At 42.8% G+C, this 14,009-nt stretch overlaps 1 pseudogene; it reads right to left on the bottom strand.

Annotated features, from left to right (window-relative positions):
• LOC111956733 (synergin gamma-like) overlaps window positions 1–13,791 on the bottom strand; it is a 41,326-nt pseudogene extending 27,535 nt beyond the window's left edge.
• Between the last annotated feature and the right edge of the window lie 218 nt (window positions 13,792–14,009).

The raw sequence follows: 14,009 nt of genomic DNA, 5'->3' as shown, positions 1-14,009 counted from the left end.
AAGCAGAGACTTAGGGCTGGGTGTACTACCTGCTCTTATCTCACCAGACCAGAGCCTGCCTGGATAGTATTCTCCACCTTCTGGAGATCTGAGTGGAAATGTAATGCTGCTCTGCACTGATTCACTAAGGACACATCCAAAATGGCACTCTGATGCACTACCTTTAACCAGGGCCCATATGGATCTGGTCAAAAGGAGTGCACTATAACAGGAATAGGGTGCCATTTGGGATTCCACATCCTAAGCTTCCTGCTGCTTCATACAACTATTCATGTGTCCTTGTACCAGAACCAACTACTCCGACCGCTCCTGAGGAGGAAGAGAGGGTTGGATTTGGGTTATCAAACAAATAAATGAGCCTCTCTCTTTAATTCATAGTGACATTGATCTAAATATTCTGTGTAACCATGAGGTAATTTTAAAAGCAGCTCCTAAAACACACACGGTGCATTCAGAGAGGAATATGCCTTAATGGATGCCTTAGACTAGTAGGTCGAAATGACAAATGTTGACTCAAGCAGCTACTAGGCTACATCATCCCCTCATCAGACCAGCTCAATCGTCTCAGACACTTAAATAACTATCACAGTTCACCCAGTCTCTGATGAGGAGCCTCTACATTGCCTTGGATGACAGACAGCAAGCGACTGAGGAAAAAGACCAACAAACGAAACCAAATAGACAGCAGCAGAGTAGCAGAGTGGCATGCAGAATAAGAATGAGGCCCCAGGTCTAAACCCACAGGCCCCCAGTAGGAACGGGTCAATCCAAGCGTAGCATCTCATCCGTGTTAAACCTAAGCAGTCAGCAGCATGCGCCAGTCTCTCTATGACTGCGTCAAATGACACCCATTACCTACAGGGCACTGGTCAAAAGTAGTACACTATATAGAAAACGGTGGGCCATTTGGGACACAGCCAGAGCGAGAGAGGTCAATCTCTGGGAAAGTGATCCCCAGTAGAGGAACAGACAGAGGATTATTTAGTCAGCAGCCAGGTATTCCTCCAGGGGATCTCCACATTGTGCAGGCTAGCGTGAGACAGGCCTAATGAGATCTGGATGGAGAAGAGACCCAAGCAGAACGATTCCTCAGCTATATAGGAGTCCCGAAGCAGTTACCCAAGGAGGCAGAGATGGGACACTCTAGTCCCTATGAGTGACTCATACAAAACAGGATAAATGACATCAAAAGCTTTTAGGCTTTGCCAAACCAATCTGTGAGCCCAGAGGTGGTTAGTATGATTTCCATTACAGATTGGAAAATCAAGAGAAGTATCAGGGTTAGAAACAGTAAAATCACATTTTCTGAAGTCTTATCAGTCAACGTTGAAGTGTTTGCTGAAAAATAAGAGAGGAATCGGGGGCATTCGGCCATAAGCTTGAGTGGAGAGTGAAAAAATAGATAGGCCCCATGCTCTGCGTTGACTGTGTTAATTCTGCAGTGAACGAAGGCAGAGAGAGAGACTGTTAAGAAATGGTTTCTTTTCTCACCACCGTCACTACTGGTTTGGGAAGGAGGGGTGTCGGCTTGCGGTGAGGGGGCTGTGGGCCCCTGTGCTGGTGCCTCTGGTTGTGGTGTTTCTATAGTGAAGGCAGAACTCAGGTCCCCAGGAGCCTCAGCCCAGTTCCGGGCCTTGGTGCTGGAGTGAAACTGGGCCGAGACTGTAGCTCTGTTAGGGGCCAGGGTCCTCTGGGACTTAAAGCTAACCTGGGCCTTCTTTTCAGCCATTAAATCACACGAGGAGAACAGTTTCTCTTCCAAGGATGGGCCTAGAGAAGTGGGTGAGGAGGAACATAGCAGCTTGATATCCCAACCATTCATACTGCCTGTTTCTTAGTTATATTGAATTTAGATTTCACAGAAACTGACCATCATTGCTTTACAGCTGTCATTCAGTGTGTCAATTTAAACTCAGGGACACTGTAAGAGTGTAGAACTTTAGTGCATCAGCAGCTTCACACATTACATGACAAATATGTTAAACTTTTGCACCTAGGTGGAGCTTCTGGCCGCTTACTGAATTCTACAGATAGGCTAGGCTATCAGTTTCTAGGTCGATGGCACTAGTAGCATATCAAAGAGCTAGAGCAGGGGAGTCAAACTCATTTTGCCCCGGGGGCCCGCATTCGGTCTTCAGCGATGTCCGAAGGGCCGCACTGAAAATGTGTTATAATTTGCAAAAAATAGTCCTCTATCCATCGTTTTTGGAATTTTCGATGCTCCCCGACAGTCTAGCTTTCATTTTGGTGATTATTAGCGAGCAGGACACAGACAAGAAATTGTATGAATGTAGGTTCATTATCATTTCTACAGTGTTTCAATTGGGTTTCAGTCATTTAAAATATGTTTTAAAATAACCACCCGCGGGCCGGATTGGACCCCCTTGCAGACCGGATCCGGTCGTATGTTTGACAATTTTTTTGCTAGAGTATGTATGTACCACCTAATTGGCTTATTATAGATGGGGGACAAGTAGGTCACTAACTCCTTAAAGGATTGGAGACAAAAAATAAAAAGTACGGAATTCCGATGTGTGTGTGCGTACCAGCTCTCGGCTGGCGTGTATCCTCTGTAGACCAGTTAGAACTCCCTCCTTCTCCGTACAGAGAACACAAGGAATGATCGAGGAGATTACAAGGCAGGGGACACAAAGAGCCAGGCTGCGTCTCAAAGAGCACCCTATTCCGCTGCCTATTCCATTAGGGAATAGGGTGCCATTTGGGATGCTACCTAAGTCTCCTGTCCTCCTGGTGTGTTTACTGTCTGTCAGAGTCTTCCTCACTATAACTGGCTTATCAGGGCCACTGCCAGCCAGAGTGAGCACTAACAGTCCCAGCCCATACTGGATGGTACAAATACATGTGCCACTGGGAGTATTTTACTAAATGTCAGTAACACAATACTGGTTGTTGGGTACGGCACTCACATGGTTTACTTTCTAGTGTGCATTAACTTAAAGGCTTAAGTAATCTGACCATCTGTCGTACCGTCTGTATGCTTACACACAGTAAACTGACTACAAGCCGAGTCTGACGCTAGAGGGTTTTCAACACCACGACGCGGTACGGCCTATCGTCGCATCAGCAACACTGGTGATAACTTCCAAACTGTGTTAATGGTTGATTATGAACACTGAACACTGACTTATGAGGTTGATACAAACAAAAAACAAAAAAACTGTTACCTTGAAATGCAGATTGAGAGCTGGAGTTTCCAGTAGAGTGTTGGGTGGCAGTAGGAATGGACACAGAGGCAGGGAGGGACTGGGAGGAGGAGGAGGATCTCTGACCAGGACCTGGGTCTAAAGACTGGGGATGGGCCTGGGAGGAGGGGGGGAAGGAGGGTCTCTGACTAGGACCTGGGTCTAAAGACTGGGGATGGACCTGGGAGGAGGGGGGGAAGAGGGAGGAGGAGGAAGAGGCATCTACGGGCCCCTGCATAAAGTCACTAAACTCGTCATCGGGGAAAGCAGGGGGGAGGGAGTGAGAGGTGACAGAAGAGTGGGATGGTGATGAGTCTGTAAAAATGGAGGAAAACAACACAGGCTACGATGACGGGAGGTGGACACAGTGCACCGTGCTATAGCAGTGACACATAAAGGCTAGTTTGTGCAGGATCAGAAAACGTACCATGGATTCTTAAGCAAATTATTGTTGAATATGTTTACCATATGAATGAATAAATATGATAATGTCCATAGTTAATATGAACTAAGGATGTCAGATCAATTAATACTAAATAAATAAGGTGGTTAGTTTGATGTTTGCTAATAGACAACTTTCTATAATGCACAAGGTAATGACCGTGAGACACACAGTAGGTCAAGTTGAAGATCTAAAACAAAGTGAAACATGAAAGAGAAACAGAAGATTATGTTGCTCTCTTAGTATGCTAGAATCTTTGTGAGACACAGAGGCAGATACAGGCTGCTCTGTCCTTTGCAACAGCTGCTGTCACATAGTCTGGCTTTCGCCAGCCTGTTTGTCTGTCTGCCTGTCTCGTCTGTCTGTCTGCCTGCCTGCCTACACCCCAGAGGCAGCCTTATCAATCTCAGGGGAGGCTGTTCAGTCAGGCAGCAGGGGAGTGGAGCTGTGTCCTGACTCCTGGAGGACAGATAAGGAGGAAACACAGAGTGAAGGACAATGACTGTACTGATGAGTGTACCTGGCTTCTTGGGGTGTGAGGATGGCGTGGGGTGCATCTTGGCGTCTCTACTGAACCCATCCAGGTTGCCTTTGATGGCCTCCAGCGCGTCGTCCCGACTCGCCCCCATCTGTCCCTGTGGATGGGACAAATCAGGGCTCAGGAGGGGAGTGTATCTAGACTGACAGCATTGAAGCGTCCTAAATTGCATCCCATGTGTCTTTATCACACTGTGGGAACTAGGACCGAACTAGGACCGGATGAGGCATGATGATGATGAGGCTCACCTTGGGTTTGACGCTGCTCAGCAGCCTCAGCTTCTGTTTCTGCTCCTCAAACTGCCTCCTCTTCCTGTCCTCCTCCAGCATCCGCTGCTGCTGCTCCAGACGCTTCCTACACAACGTAACACACAGAGAGCATACAGCTAACACACACACTGACCACATAGACAGACAGAACAACATGTAGAGAGAAAGATAGAGAGAGAGACTCTTACTGGTGTTCCTCAGCCATCTGTTTCTGCATGTCGGCAGTGTACTGGGGCCCGGGGCCCCTCATGCCCATGAACTGCGGCTGGCCCATGAACTGCATCCCAGGGGCCTGCATCCCCATGGCCATCCCACCCTGCACAGAACACACACGCACACAAAGCGGCGGTCTCGTTAGCATTCATAGCATTCCTTTCATTCATTATTATCACAGCGCAATGTCAGGAAACCAATGCATTTCTAAGTGGTTTTAACACAGAAATCACTACATAAGTACATTCAGACTGGAAATAATGTGTGCTATTAACACTATGCAACACAGAGATGTCCTAACATTTCAGCAGTAAATGGAGGAAAGGAAAAGTTGTCATTTGATAAAAAGAAAGAGCAAAGAGACAGAAATAAAGGCAGAGGATTTGGTGAGGATGAGGCAATGCCCTGCAAAGTGCTCCTTCTTCTAAATGTCTAGCCTGAATGAGAGAGGTAGCTTGAGGCAGTCTGCTCTCTTATAAAGAGCAGCATTACAGGAGAGATTGTCTTGCCCTTCTTCTTCTTTTGGCTTATTTAATACCTCAGAGGACCAAAGAGACAGTAATGTAAAACAGAATACCTTTCACTCTAGGGTAATGAAAGGAATATGTTGTGGCCATTGCATTCAAATACGCACACACAACACACCTGCATAGGCATGGCACCAGGAGGCATCTGGACTCCGAAGTTCATTCCCATCATCCCTTGCATGTTGGGCTGCATTTGGACTTGGACCATACCAGGGAAACCCTGCTGTTGTTGCTGCTGCTGTATGGGCAACATGCCTGGACGAAAACACACGACACATGTAGAGTCAACCACAAGCTCTACAAAAGGCTACACTGACAAAGGTTTGTTGCAAACCATAAAGATAACATGTAGTAACTAAAGCATGAACATGTACTGTCAAGGAGGACAATATAAGTAGAGTTGGCCCAACTGGACTGGAGTGTGTTATTGGACATAGACTAGATGTACATTGTGCAGTGAATTATTATTGCAAGCACATTTCCTGGACAGTGAAGAGTAAACAGAAGCTCAGCAACAACCCAATCTGTTTTGCCAGTGTGAGTGGAGTGCTGTGACAGCTCAGAGCAAAACAGAGGAGTATTAGGGAATAGAACTAGAGAGTGTTTGTTTGCACAGATGCTCTGGCTGACAGTCCTCCTGGAGCCGCCACATGATTTACCATATAACGCCCCAACCAGGCTGAATAATGGGTTATGGATCATCCCAACAAAGTGCTGCATGCATTCTGATGTGTATTTGCTGAAACATCTAAAAAAACAACAACACAGCCACTGACACAAGGGCGTGTGTGTGTTCGTTTTATGTTTTTGCACGATATTCCAAATGCCTATTTTTCGTGTTTATGAGCTTGTTCTCATGTTGTATTTTTAGTCTCCTCTCTTTCACTCCTCTGTGCTGTGTGCACCTTCCCCATTTACACCAGAGATCTGTATAACTTTTCAAATGATAAGGTTTTTACGTCTCAACTACTCAAATTGCGCGATGAGCAGACACTCCTAAAACGAGATGATCAATGAAAATTGATTCTGGAAAATGAATGCTCAGTATGTCACAACGCGGCATTGGTACCACGTACCGGTAGCAGCATTTTAGCCAACGACTGTTATAATACCTATCTAGTCTGTGTTCTATAAATGTGCAATAAGCATAAAACACATTATATAAGGAATTGGCAACTCGTTGTCATTCTGAGAAATAAGGTCGGCCACTTGACTTTAACATGTGAACATAGTGGAAAGGCTAGCATGCTGTTCAAACAGTTGGAGACAGACAGAAGGGTGAGTTAATAACAATTCAACTGTTCAACTTTGTTAGCTAGCAAATAGATTCAAGTTGTCTTGAAACTTGAAATATAAAGAGTAGCTGGCTAATCACCAGCACGAGAGCTGAGAGACTGTTGATGAGACCTGTGTTCATTCTCTATAGCCTAATACCTGCTACAAGAAGTCAGTCATTATTAGTCAATACACATTGTGCATATTCTAGTTACATTTGTAACCAAAAATTGCATTTTCATAGAAAGACTTGAAAGCCAGAAAAGTGATTATTGCAACAAAAAGCAAGTTAAACTATTTTAATCAAATAAATGTAATTATTAGWGGGTCTTATGGTTGTGGAAGGGTTATATTTAGTCCTGAATTCATTAGATTATTGCTGACTGTTTTAAATGCAGTGTATTTTACCTTTAATTGTACAACAACGCTTATTTAGAGACAAAAATGTTTTTGTAAATCAAGATACATTTTGTGAATCGCCCATAAATTTGAAAAAAATAGAGATATGATTTTTAGGCCATATCACCCAGCCCTAGTTTGTTAATGAAGAGTGTCATTGTAAACTCAGCAAACACCCTATACATAACACAACTACAACATAAGCTACATGATACCAGAGAGTTGTCATGGGTAATCACCAACGCTTAGTATTGTTAAGTCATCAAGGTCAATTCCAGAGCTTACTATCACACTGCCAATGTGAGATGATCAAATATCCCCATGACCTAATAAACTATTACAAACAGATAGGACATAAACCTAGTGCCTATGTATTGTATTTGACTGATGTTGTTGTTGATAGCGCAGACTGCACACCTGAACTGACTTCACTCTGATAAACATCATTATGGTTAGGCCTATTTACTGAATCCAAAAACTTCTCAAGAAACCAGGGCACATAAGAGAGTGAAGTGCCCGGGGAGATTTGGAAGAGTAGCGCTGACTGACAGAACGCGTCACAAATGGCACACTATTCCCTATATAGTGCACTACTGGTCAAAAGTACTGCACTAAATAGGAAATAGGGTGCCATGTGGGACGTAGTGTGCAGGATGACTCACCTTGTGGCGGTCCCAGGCCCCCTCCAACAGGATAAATAAAACTGCAGGAGAGAAGGAAAAACACAGGTCAATAACACAGCTAGAGACAAGTCTAAAGGGAAGACTAATGGAGAACATCTAGGCTGAAATCATTCAACTGTCTCTCACAATAGGCTATCACATAAAAGTAGGAAAGATTGGGCTATTTATCGAAAATCATTCAGCAAATGGATCATTATCAGTTCACACCAATAATTTGTCAGACTTTAAACAACGTGACACAATAGCTATCATTTTAACAACGGAGTCAGCATTCACATCACAAAGAATTAGCAAAACTGGAGATCGGATATGATTTCCTTACAATGGCACGGAGAGAAAGTAAAATAAGAAACATGCAACTGTATGGTGATGTATCAATACCTAGCCTCCCTTTTTCTGTTCCGTCTTTATATTTTGGACACTTTTCTGTTCGGCTAGGCAGCCTGGACTTGAATCCAGTGTGGCCCTTATTGTTCTAGCTCACTGCTTTCCAGGGAATGCATGAATAAATATTGCATTGACCGCAAACACTAAACCTGACAGGCAGGAAGAAAAATCTATCCAATAACCCTTTGCTGTTGCTCAGAAGAACATTTATCGATCAGGGAATGAGCTCCTCTGAAAACAGTCGTTCTGGAATGCTTCTCCAAGCATATCCAAGCTCTGTAATTTTACATAGTGGTAAAGTAATAACAGCTAGACATGGAGATTTGAATGGAATGCACGTCAGTGGTCGTTTCATGTGCTGTAATTGATGGAGCATCTGTCTAGATCGAGACACGGCAGGGAAATGGAGACAAGAGCAGGAATCTATATAAACGTATTTATCTATAGAAACACAAAAGATAGACTAGATTCTAAGAACAGACCGTGTCAGAGAACTAGGTAAGAGAGAGGGATAAAGAGTCAACAAGGCCAGCTTGGAACTTTGATCCAGTCTGCTTCTTGTCTGACTCCTCCTCTCACTAGCTCTATGGTCCTACTGACGCCATCATAACACCTGAACATCCAGAGAGACTACTAATACCCAGGTAAGCCCAGTAGCCCAGTCCATCCTACAGAGCAGTACACTGGACCTTGGAGTTTCACCTTACAACTGCCATTTCAGGGAAATCCATGAATCCATCCAAATAGCACTTGCAAGCTCTGTTCTTTCTCCATCTTGTCAAAATAATAATTTCCCAAAGGTACCAAAATGCCATGCGAGACAAAAAACGTTGTTTTTCTATTTTAGGATGCCAGAATCATATAATTATAATTAAAAAAAAACAGTATTCCTTTGTTTACAAATTGAATAATACAATGCATTAACAATACCAGGATCCTTTCCCTTAACCTGGGCTTGATGTGGAGTGAGACATTCTGGCTCACATCTGTTCTCCCTCAGATTTAGCCTGTAGCTTTACAGAGCTTTCATAGCAGCGCTATTCTACGCAACCACAGCAAACGAAACCCCCTGGAACAACAGTGCAGATTAACCCAGAGTGAGATCAGCAGTGCCAGTGATACCAGCTGTGGGCTCTGTATAGGCCATTGCATTGTACAAGTCCTGTGTTCATTGATACAACCAACATTGTTGGGCTAATATAAGGCTTGGGCCGTGTCACATGCATAAAGGTGCTTCTACCACAGTAACTAGCCTACCAGATCCGTGTGTATCATTAGACCTAACGTTCTTTCTCCTTTTCACTCTGGTAACGAATTTAAACAAAAGTACTGCTCTTTCAACATCAATGAACTCCTCATATGAGCCTTAAATTATGTAATGCATCCATCTACTGCATCTACTGCACTGCAACCTAATGTAAACCATACTTCTGCAAGTCTTTCATTCTTTTTGGCATTTTGGACATAATGAATAAATAAAGTGCATACTGAAAGTCTGGAAGCACCAGCACCAATCATGTACCCTCCCAAAGTCTGATTAAACAGCTCGGCTTTAATATGATACTTAACTATGAACCTATTAAATAACACTTAACCCTGTCTTGAGCAATTCATCCGAGTACAATTTCTCAGTCCCACCCATCAAAGCACTTTAAATGAAGATGAATGCTACATATAGCTGAGCTTTTCCCACAAGCTCAACACAACTCCAAAATGGAGCTAGTATTTGTTGCTACAGTAGAGCTCTCCTATCGCAACTTCCTATAGGCCTCATTTGGATTTTTTACTTAATTAACTTTTATTTAACTAGGCAAGTCAGTTAAGAACAAATTCTTATTTACAATGATGGCTTACCCCAGCCAAACCCGGACGACCTGGGCCAATTGTGTGCCACCCTATGTGACTCCCAATCACGGCCAGTTGTGATACAGCCTGGATTCGAACCAGGAACCAGTCTGTAGTGACGCCTCTAGCACTGAGATGCAGTGCCTTAGACAGCTGCGCCACTCGGGAGCCCAAAGCGGTGTGCTAGTCCCATGATGTGTGAGATTTTCTGGTCAAAAGTAGCGCATTACATAGGTAATAGGGTGCCATTTGTGACACATCCTCAGAGTGCTATGCCAGGCAGCAGGGCCAGTGAAGAGTAGACTCACGCCTCTGGCTACTGTTGACAGCCTGGGATCAGGATGGGTTTCATTAATTTCAGGCTAGCTTGCCAGCACAGCGCCTGCCTGCCTGCTCCGTGTCCCTGGCTCAGTGTGTCACATTCTGTCATCAAGTAGTATGTCCACCACCCACCACACCACCCACCCACTTCACCACACACTAACACAGTCACACACACCCAGCAGAGCTATGCACAGCTAGCCCCGGTCACGTTCGCTGATCTGAGACCACTAGCCAGCCCGTTGGGTGTAGACAGCTTACTAATAGAAAAGGGGGAGAGGCCTGAATAATACCAATAGAACCAGAGAAACAGTCTTCTCTACAGATCTTAGCTTTCAATATAGATGAGTTCAGTTGGTGTTTGTACAGCTGCTCAGCACTCTAAATCAGCACTTCACCTATATCTGACCCCCACCAATGGTCTTAAAGTACACCAATGCCAGGACAAGAAATGTCTCCAGAACATTTGTTAGTCAGAGACAAACATCACCTGTTATTTTCAATGAGACCATATATGAGATAGGCTACTCTGGCCAACCTAATCTGTAGGCCTAGCCTAATCTAAAGCTATTTGGTTTCCCCAGCATCAGTATCCGTATCACCTGGCTGGTCGGGTCCAGAGGCATGTAGCAGACAGACATGAATTATTCACACCGCTCAACTCGGGCCCAACCTGCTGATGAAAAAGTCATGAGGATAGCCTTTTCAAGTCCAATGTAGGATGAGCTGCTGCTTCACCAATATCAACAGGCTCATGCAGGACTCAAGATTTTACTAAATATTTACCATTTCTCATAGACCTCTACATCAATCGCTAAAAACTGAGAGGAGATTTAAAGCAAAGGCTTTATTTCACTACAGCAGCTCAGGTTTAACACGATAACCGTCTGGCCTTTCAGCCTAGAAGTACCCACTAGAGAAAGTTGAGAACGTTGCCGGCCATCCTCTTTAGCATAATCATCAGATTCACATCAACCCGCAAGGTGCGCAAACATATGCACCTAGACTTGATAAACAGCGCATAAACAATTGTAAAGCATGAATTGCATGAATAAATATTTGTGAAAATATATCCATGTAAAAATATAACAATAAAAAAAAACATAAGCCTAAAGTACATTTGACACATTAACATTCTAACAGTCTAATAAATACATTTCAAATAATGCTATCGGAAGAAGAATTTGGTTGTTTATAAAGGTCTTAGGTCACATTAGAAAACTAAAAAACTATTATTTCAAAAGAACATAATAGCGTTTTCATTTGTTTATGTTACTTTAGGCTCTAAGTAAAAACAAAAAACCACTAGTTCAAGTCCATCACAAAGAACTCTATTATAATTTTCGTTTTGGTAGGTCAAAAGAAACATTGTGGAAATAAGAAAATGAATTTAAAAGAAAACAGAATAGCATATTTTACATTTATTATGTTACTAGTCTTTGCTTAGTAGCCAGAGCAATGTTGCCATGCGAGTGGTCATGTACTGAACGCATGGACAGCGCAAATATTCTTGGAAAAAGTCAAATTTGTAAATAATGCTGTACCTCTTGAATTGAGAGTAATTTGACAAAGGTAAGTATAGATATAGACATCAAAACATGTTACCTGCATTTGACTCTGAAGGAGGATTTGATAGTGATCCTCCTTTCCTTGCCTCTGTCAATTACAAGATGCGCCCATCTCTTCATGTATAATTTGACAACTCATAATCAGACTATTGGCTGACTGGCATCGTTTGTTTCCCCTTGCTCCTCCACTTGGATAGTCAATTATATGTTTTGCATTATTCTAAAGGCCTACTGCAACACGTAGCATGTTTTCGTTTCCAGTACAATAAATGTGATTAGTAATAGAGTTATAGTAAATAAAACAGTCAGTTGACAGCTTGTTTTTACAAAGTAAAACGTAAAAGAGAATGGTATGAATCCACAAGGCTTGCGGTCAAATTATTAACGGTGATAAAAAGGCATAACACAAACTCATCATTATACTATTGTTGTTCTAAATTAAATCAGCCTCTTCACCCTCATCATTCAGTTGGGCCAAATTTAAATTTGATTGTTAAGTAACTTGCACAATTATATCCCATTCATCCATTTGGCATTCATTCAGTGGGTTGGCATTGTTTGCTTCCCTTTGCTCATCAACTCAGTCAAGGATATGTTTTTCATTATTCTAAAGGCCTGCTGCACGACCTAGCATGTTTTTGTTTCCTTCACAATAAATTTGATTAGTAATAGAGTTGTAGTAAATAAAACAGTCCTGTAACAGCTTATTTTTACAAAGTAAATGTAAAAGAAAATAATATAAACCCGCAAGGAGTCTGGTCAAATGATTTGCTATAAACATAAGCGTCAACGCTGATTTAAATTCAATTGTGAAGTAATGTGCACAATTATCATTAATTCAGTGAGAGAGAGACTCATTAGCGCCTGGCTGGGTAACAACGTTCTACAGCGCATTGTCTCGTGGGTTAAGTTGGGAATTGGTGGGGGGAAAAAACGGGGGGAAAGTCTCTAAATACTTTTCTGTTTGTGATTTAAAAATCCTAACAAATGAGCAATGTAAAATAGAAACATTTAGGAAAAGTTAGGGAAGGCTCAGGACCTAGCATTCTTTTTGGGACAATTTGTTTAATTTACAAAATCAAACGTCAGTGGCCGTTGGCCTATAGCGGTTCTAGTGTTAAGACATGACTGATAGATCTGACTGACTGAACTACAATAGTTGTATTATAATGACATCAGACCAGAAGCAAAGATCAGAAAAGCAAAAGTATTTTTAGTCTAAGCAGAGAGGATTTATCTTTCATGGGGGCAAAAACAAGATCTAGGCTATATGCAGGTGTGATGAGATCATGATCAAGCCTAGATTTGTCCACTGAAAGAATGAGGGCATGGCAGCTTGCTTCATGATGTCATCCAACACCTGATCAGACATCAGCTTTGTCCAGGAAGATTCACCATGGCAGCACAGGTTAGCTGCTTTAGTGCTTGAATGTTTAGGGGATAACATCTTATGGGATATTAGCATGATTTGACCTCAGTTTTTTACAAGTTCCCAGTTGTCTTGAAAGCACCATCACCATTGAAGGAGGTTGGGGAGAATGTGTGCAGTGTGGATACTCTGACGTAACGTCAGACAATCTAAAGATGACAGTGTGTTCAGGTATCGAAACCTCTTAGCCTGCCAATCCATACCTGGACTGCTTGTACAAGCAACTAGCGTTAGCTAGCAAACAACATCTGACAACTCAACTGATCTAGCTACTCGCTAACGTTAGCTGGATGGCTAGTTAGCTAACTACATTACTGTGCTGCAAATACGCTTTATATAAACTATAACCAATATTATTTGTTATTATTCGACAGCCAGCAAAGATGTGACAATACATCTAACCGTTAGCACTTCACTAAAAAGCTGCATTCCTATGATAGCTAGCTAACTTAGGCATCTAGCATTATTAGCTGTATGGCTAGCCTGCCTCGCCTAACGTATTGCAACGCTCATTCTTCACTCGCTATTCCGTGTGTAAATTTAAACCGCAGCTGTCAAGTGCAGAATACCGTGAGACAAATAATTGACTCGTTTCTTATATATTTATACAGACAGAAAATAAGTACCTGCCACCTCCCCCAGATCCTGGCCGTAACGCCATCTTGATAACATTGGTCTGTGACAGAAAGATGTCGTCGGCAGTGACGGTGTGTGACGGATCTTCCGTGTCATTGCCGTTTCTCCTCCACAAGGTGGTGCTTCTGTCAAGCTCACTAAAATGTTTGGCATTGCGTCCATGGAACATGATGCCAAGGCAAAGTTTACAGTAAATATGTAAATTGTGTACCTGTCTTGATTATATGGAGAAGATGCTTCTCAAATCACAAGACAAACCTTTCAAATAGTCCCA

This window comes from Salvelinus sp. IW2-2015, linkage group LG4p, assembly GCF_002910315.2.
Source record: "Salvelinus sp. IW2-2015 linkage group LG4p, ASM291031v2, whole genome shotgun sequence".
Classification (NCBI taxonomy): domain Eukaryota; kingdom Metazoa; phylum Chordata; class Actinopteri; order Salmoniformes; family Salmonidae; genus Salvelinus; species Salvelinus sp. IW2-2015.
Note: the sequence above shows the minus strand (reverse complement) of the source record. Positions and strands in the feature narration are given on the sequence as shown.